Consider the following 8245-nt stretch of genomic DNA (forward strand, 5'->3'; position numbering starts at 1 on the left):
GATGTGTACACAAGACGTCACGGGTTTTTAGTAAGTATGAGCGCTACACACACACACAGTTAAAAGTCTTCTGCTTTAAAGGCATAATTACACAGTATTTTGGACTTCTGTGTTGCTGAATCTTTTGCAACTTGTTCAATTAATATTGGAAGAGTCAAAGTAGAAAGATGGAGTTGGGAAGCTTCAGATTTTAGCCACACAAACACAAATTGATTCCTTGTTTAAAATTCCCGGAGGTGAAACTTTCCTATGGATCAGAGCGCGGTCAAGCCAACATGGATCCCAAACGAATGTCAACCAGCAGGTTTCGGTGAGAAAATTGTGGTTAAAAAGTCGTGAGACATGACGTCAACACAACCGTGGACAAACCCCTCCGACTATCAGGTAATATTAAACTCACTAAAACACTAGCAACACAATAGAAAGATAAGGGATTTCCCAGAATTATCCTAGTAAATGTGTCTAAAAACATCGGAATATGTCCCAATGCTATCGCGTTTTTTTGTAGTCCGTCGCTATCAATATCCTCAAACACGAATCTTTCATTCTCGCTCAAATTAATGGGGAAATTGTCGTTTTTTCGGTCCGAATAGCTCTTTTTGTTGGAGGCTCCCATTGAAATCAATGTGAATAAGTGAGGAGCCCCCACACTTGCGACGTCATCGTCTGAGACTTCCGGCAAAGGCGAGGCTTTTTCAGGAAGTACCAAAAAGTGGCGAACTTTATCGTCGATGTTCTCTACTAAATCCTTTCAGCAAAAATATGGCAATATCGCGAAATGATCAAGTATGACACATTGAATGGACCTGCTATCCCCGTTTAAATAAGATAATCTCATTTCAGTAGGCCTTTAGAGGCCCACTGAAACCCACTACTACCGACCACGTAGTCTGATAGTTTATATATCAATGAGGAAATCTTAACATTGCAACACATGTCAATACGGCCTTTTTAGATTACTAAATTACAATTTAGTAAGGGACGGCGTGGCGCAGTGGGAGAGTGGCCGAGCGCAACCCGAGGGTCACTGATTCAAATCCCACCTAGTACCAACCTCGTCACGTCCGTTGTGTCCTGAGCAAGACACTTCACCCTTGCTCCTGATGGTTGCTGGTTGGCGCCTTGCATGGCAGTTCCCTCCATCAGTGTGTGAATGTGTGTGTGAATGGGTAAATGTGGAAGTAGTGTCAAAGCGCTTTGAGTACCTTGAAGGTAGAAAAGCGCTATACAAGTACAACCCATTTAATTTTAAATTTCCCGCGGAGTTTCTTGTTGAAAACTTCGCAAAATGATGACGTGTGTGCTTGACGTCTCGGGTTGGAGGGGACATAATAGCCCAGCACCACTTGAGGCTAAAAGTCGTCTCTTTTCATCGCGCAATTACACAGTATTCTGGACATCTGTGTTGCTGAATCTTTTGCAATTTGTTCAATTAATAATGGAGAAGTCAAAGTAGAAAGATGGAGGTGGGAAGCTTTAGCCTTTAGCCACACAAACACGCGGTGTTTCCTTGTTTAAAATTCCCGGAGGTGAAGCTTTACTATGGATCAGAGCGATCAAGCGAACATGGATCCCAAACACTTGTCAACCGGCAGGTTTCGGTGAGAAAATTGTGGAAATAAGTTGCCTCTTACCGGAGAATAGCGGAGCTTCTGTCGTGCTGCTTCAGCCGTGACTAATTTCTTCAGACACCTGTGGCCACACCCCTCCGACTATCAGGTACTATTTAACTCACTAAAACACTAGCAACACAATAGAAAGATAAGGAATTTCCCAGAATTATCCTAGTAAATGTCTCTAAAAACAACTGAATCGCTCATCGGGCGGTTTAGCTCGGTTGGTAGAGTGACCGTGCCAGTAACTTGAGGGTTGCAGGTTCGATTCCCGCTTCCGCCATCCTAGTCACTGCCGTTGTGTCCTTGGGCAAGACACTTTACCCACCTTCTCCCAGTGCCACCCACACTGGGAGCAGTGTGGGTGGCATGAATATTACTTAGATATTGGGTTTCACTATGTAAAGCGCTTTGAGTCACTAGAGAAAAAGCGCTATATAAATATAATTCACTTCACAATGCAATCGCCTTTTTTTATACTTTTTTTTTTTTTAGTCCTTCGCTATCAATATCCTCAGCCACAAATCTTTCATCCTCGCTCAAATTAATGGGGAAATTGTCCTTTTCTCGGTCCAAGTAGCTCTTTTTGTTGGAGGCTCCCATTATAAACAATGTGAGGATGTGAGAAGCCATCACACGGGTGACGTCTTCGTCTGCTACTTCCGGTACAGGCAAGGCTTTTTTTTATTAGCGACCAAAAGTTGCGAACTTTATCGTCGATGTTCTCTACTAAATCCTTTCAGCAAAAATATGGCAATATCGCGAAACGATCAAGTATGACACATAGAATGGACCTGCTATCCCCGTTTAAATAAGAAAATATAATTTCAGTAGGCCTATAAAAGTCTCGTTCAAACTTGCATCGACGCTGCGTGCGTGTGCGCGTGTCGGATGAAAAAGTGAGTGCAGACAGCATCTCGCTGTTTAAATTATCATGTCGGTGCCCACTCTTTTTCTCACTCAACTTGAGAGGAGTGTTTGTCCGACATAGCAGTCAATAGTGCCATGAGCAAAATGTCACAAGTACAATGGTGTGAAGTCCAATTAGCCACAGCAGAAACATTTCATATCATACGAGCTTGCTTTTTACTGCTCCTTTTTTGAGGGGGGAGGGCCTGCATAAAAATCTGCACATACCATAAAGCAGCGGTGTCAAACGTGCGGCCCGCGGGCCGGATCAGGCCCACCAACAGGTTTTGTCCGGCCCGCGGGATGAGTTTGCGAAGTATAAAATCGGGCCAAAATTTTTGAATAAAAGAAACTGCTTTTCTAAATGTGTCCACTAGATGTCACGATAGCAATTCTTTGTATCTTTGTAGATGATGCTACATATGTAAAAAATAAATAAACCACTTGATGTTGGTGCACCAGTCAAGGAAAATGAGCAAACTACATAAATAACATCATTTTATTTGGTTTTGATATAGTTTTTTTATCTTGATGGATTGAAAATTAACACCAATGGGGTAACTGATGAACATGATCACGCAATTTATTCAGAAAGTATAAATAACGACAACTAAAGATAGAAAACCATGACTTGATTAACGTGGACCCCGACTTAAACAAGTTGAAAAACTTATTCGGGTGTTACCGTTTAGTGGTCAATTGTACGGATTATGTAGTGTACTGTGCAATCTACTAATCCATCCATCCATTTTCTACTGCTTATTCCCTTTTGGGGTCGCTGCCGCCTATCTCAGCTACAATCGGGCGGAAGGCGGGGTACACCCTGGACAAGTCACCACCTCATCGCAGGGCCAACACAGATAGACAGACAACTTTCACACTCACATTCACACACTAGGGCCAATTTTAGTGTTGCCAATCAACCTATCCCCAGGTGCATGTCTTTGGAAGTGGGAGGAAGCCGGAGTACCCGGAGGGAACCCACGCATTCACGGGGAGAACATGCAAACTCCACACAGAAAGATCCCGAGCCTGGATTTGAACCCAGGACTGCAGGACCTTCATATTGTGAGGCAGATGCACTAACCCCTCTGCCACCGTGAAGCCCACAATCTACTAATAAAAGTTTCAATCAATCAATCAATCAATACTATACTAACCACAAAAAGTAAGTGTAAAAAAACGAACGACATTATTTTTTTGTACATTTTCAGAATGTATTTGTTCTTTTTTTAAACAAAAAAAACAAACTGTAGTTGACTTTATTTTTAAGTTATCGTGCCGTGATTTGACCTATTCTGGCCCACTTGGGAGTAGATTTTTCTCCATGTGGCCCCCGATCTAAAATAAGTTTGACACCCCTGCCATAAAGAATGCAGAAAAAATATGGAATTAATTTATGTGTGCAAAATGTGCACACAAAAGCAGGCGTGTTCAAACTTTTTTCCATTGAGGGCAGTGTGTCTTTGGGCACCCAACGATTCGATCCGATTCCGATGATGTCGATAAAACACAATTCTCGATTAATTGCTATTCTCGCAATGTATTATTTGGTGTAATACTTATAATTAAACTTTTTCAAAACAGGTTAGTCCAGGGGTGTCAAACTCGTTTTAGTTTGGGGACCACATGGAGAAAAATCTACCCCCAAGTGGGCCAGACTAGTAAAATCACGGCACGATAACTTAAAAATAAAGACAACTTCAGATTGTTTTCTTCGTTTATGTGATGATTGGGTCGCATGATGATGCGGGTTTGTTCTCCCAAAGATGAAGTCGGGCGTTGGACACAGCGTGAAGGTAAGAACAAATGATTTATTACATAATAAAGCAGACTTTGACAAAACGAACAGAACTAGCATGGGAGCTAGAAAAAAACAAAAGGGCTTAGCATGGAAGCTAGCATAAACAAAGGACCTAGCGTGGAAGCTAGCAGGTGGCGGGCAGGATACAAAACTTCGTCACAAGTTGTGCGAAGACAAATTAGGAAGCAAGACTGAATGAACGAAGTCGGCAGGCAGTATTCACAACACAGGTGCACGTTTGGAACAGGCGGCAGGTGAAAATAATAAGTTAATACTAAAACAAACAGAGGCGCACAAACCGGAACTGAATGAGTCCAAAACAAACAGAAAACACAAAAAGACTCAAATATCTAAATCAAAGATATGATCCGGGCAGCGGATCTTAACAGTTTAAAAATAGAAGAAGCCCATTCTGAAAATGTAGAAAATTCTAATGCTGTTGGTTTTGTTTTTTTTACACTGACATGTTGCGGTTAATCATTTATTTGTCGTTATTTATATTTTCTGAATAAATCAAGTGATAATGTTCAACTTGTTGTTAATTTTCAATCAATATAAAACAATCTAAATCAAATTAGTATATGATATTTATGTAGTTTGATCATTTTCCTCAACTGATGGTACTGACATTATGTGGTTTATTTTGTGCATTTGTAGCATCGTCTACAAAGATACAAAGGATTTGTATTGCGACATCTAGTGGACACATTTAGAACAGCTGTTTCTTTCATCCAAAAATGTCAGGTTAATTTTTATACTGATTTTTATATAGAGATCTGTACATTTGACACCCCTGGGTTAAACGTTGGAAAAGCTTCAGCTTGTTGCATATAGTTTGATTGACTGATTGATTGAAACTTGTATTAGTAGATTGCACAGTACAGTACATATTCCGTACAATTGACCACTAAATTGCAACACCCGAATAAGTTTTTCAACTTGTTTAAGTCCATGTTAATCAATTCATGATAAATAGAGAAGGCCAAAATTGGGTGTTTAATAATAGATCCTTTTTTTTAAAGAAATAAAATAAAACATTATTCATTTATTTATTTAAATGGACTTTTAAATCAATTTAGAATCGTGATGAATAAAAAACGCAATTCTGATTTTTTTTTCCAGAAAATATGTGCAGAATACTATATTTCTATGTATTTTTTGTAAAAAAAAAAAACTCAATTTGCTTGTATGCATTAAAGGCCTACTGAAATTAGATTTTGTTATATAAATGGGGATAGCAGGTCCGTTCTATGTGTCATACTTGGTCATTTCGAGATATTGCCATATTTTTGCTGAAAGGATTTAGTAGAGAACATCCACGATAAAGTTCGCAACTTTCGGTCGCTAACAGAAAAGCCTTGCCTTTGCCGGAAGTCGCTGACGATGACGTCACCCGTTGATGGCTCCTCACATCATCCTCACATTGTTTTTAATGGGAGCCTCCAACAAAAAGAGCTATTTGGACCGAGAAAACGACAATTTCCCCATTAATTTGAGCGAGGATGAAAGATTCGTGTTTGAGGATATTGATAGCGATGGACTAGAAAAAAAAAAAAAAAAACGTGATTGCTTTGGGATGGATTCAGATGTTTTTAGACACATTTACTAGATTAATTCTGGGAAATCCCTTATCTTTCTTCTGTGTTGCTAGTGTTTTAGTGAGTTTAATAGTACCTGATAGTCAGAATGGTGTCTCTACGGGTGTGTTGACGCGCAGTGTCTCAGGGGAGTTGACGGCAGCTGTACGGACGGCACAAGCTCAGCTGATCTCCGGTAAGTGGCGACTTTTTACCACAATTTTCTCACCGAAAACTGCTGCTTGACAAGTGGTCGGGATCCTTGTTCGCTTGACCGCTCTGATCCATAGTAAAGTTTCACCTCCGGGAATTTTAAACAAGGAATCACTGTGTGTTTGTGTGGCTAAAGTTTCCCAACTCCATCTTTTTACTTTGACTTCTCCATTATTAATTGAACAAATTGCAAAAGATTCAGCAACACAGATGTCCAAAATACTGTGTAATTATGCGGTTAAAGCAGACAACTTTTAGCTGTGTTTGTGCGCAGGACACTTTGCGGGAAATTTAAAATTGCAATTTAGTAAACTAAAAAGGCCGTATTTGCATGTGTTGCAATGTTAATATTTCATCATTGATATATAAACTATCAGACTGCGTGGTCGGTAGTAGTGGGTTTCAGTAGGCTTTTAAGGTTTTGCATAACAAAATAAACAAATGTTTATATGAGGATATGTTTAATTAATTAATTAATATATTTAATTATTACAACAATCAAGCTTTTTTTCCCCAGATTTTTTGGGGTTTAATTTCAGTTTTACAATGTGCCGCAGTCCAATTAAAAAAAACAAATCGTGGGCCACAAATGGCCCCTGACCCGCAGCTTGCACAACCCTGTCAGCATAACACAGTAAATATGGAATTAATGTGTGTGTGTGTAACATTTGGGTCATCTGATGAGATTTGCAATCTGTCAGTGATTATGAATAAAACCCAAAAATGTTTACGTGGTGTGTGTGTGTGTGCGTGTGTGTGTGTGTGTGTGTGTGTGCGTGTGTGTGTGTGTGTGTGTGTGTGTGTGTGTGTGTGTGTGTGGGAGAGGGGGGGGGTCTCCTTTGCAATGGTGCAAGCAAAATTCCGCAACAACATCTGCTTGTTTGCTCAGTATGAAGTGAGGAAGAGGAAGAGCTGCTGCAGGTCCTGCTTGGGGAGAGACCCGGGGTGGGTGGGGTGAGCGTGATTGTGTGTAAGTGTGTGTGTATGTGTGTGTGTGTGTGTGGGGTGCTCAGGTTGGCGGGTGGCCAGGAGGGTTGTGGAGGGGAGGTGAGTGGAGGGAGGGGTAACATCTGGCAGATGTGCAGGCATGAGGAGAAAAATTGTTCAGTCCAGAGTGAAAATATAGACAACCTTATCATTCTCATCATCTTCCTCACGGCATGCAGCAGAGGGTCAGTGAGGAGGGGAGGGTAGGGGTGTGGGGGTGTGGGGGGGTTGGCCTCTGTTTAGAAGGTTAAGTAGGAGCGTGCACGGGGACGCCACTGGATCAGGAGGGGTGAAGGTGGTAGTGGTGGTGATAGGGGAATGTCGGGTGGGTGGGGGCGGTTGCTGGTCTGCACAGATGGCGTGTGCACGCGCCCGTGAGCGTGCACGTGTGTTATGATAGGGTTGGATGATGCCCTGGTCACATGGGCAGCAGTAATTGGCCTCCATATTGACCAGTTTGCTGCACCGAGGGTGGGGGGGTTGGGGGGCGGGCGGTCTCCCAGCTGGACCTGTCACATGACATCACACACACCTCATTGATCACCCCCCCCCCCCAACCCGTCATCACTTCACCTGCAGTCTCACACGACTCTGTCCATCGCTTGTTTACTTCCTGCAAGTTGTTGTTTACGTCACGCTCTGTCCGTCACTTCCTGCATACTCTGTCACGCCTGTAAGATCATGTTTTGTTTTTTGCCATGTTTGGTCAGGTTGTGTTTAGTTTTTTGGACATTTCAGTTCTGTTTTGCATTTCCTTGATTGTCTTGTTACCATGCCAACCCATTAGTTTCACCTGGTCTCCTAGTCACGTCCCTGTCCTCAGCATCACACCTGTTTTCAATAATCATCACAGCTACTATTTAAGTCATTCTTTTTCTGTCTTCGTCCTGGCATCTTCACACATCCTACCCATGCTGTTCTTAACGTCATGCCCTCGTTCACAGTTCCTTGTCATGTGAGTTTTGTTTATAGTTCATAGTCAATTACCTTTGTGCTAAGTCTTTTTGTTTATGTCCATTATTCATGCCATCGAGCAAGTGTTTTTGTTTCCTGTTTGGGTTTCATTGACTAGATTATTATCCGCCATTGAGCGCGTCCTTGTTTTCCCTGTTTTGTATTATAGTGTATAAATAAATTTAAAG

This window comes from Nerophis ophidion, linkage group LG07 (genome assembly GCF_033978795.1).
Source record: "Nerophis ophidion isolate RoL-2023_Sa linkage group LG07, RoL_Noph_v1.0, whole genome shotgun sequence".
NCBI classification, from domain to species: domain Eukaryota; kingdom Metazoa; phylum Chordata; class Actinopteri; order Syngnathiformes; family Syngnathidae; genus Nerophis; species Nerophis ophidion.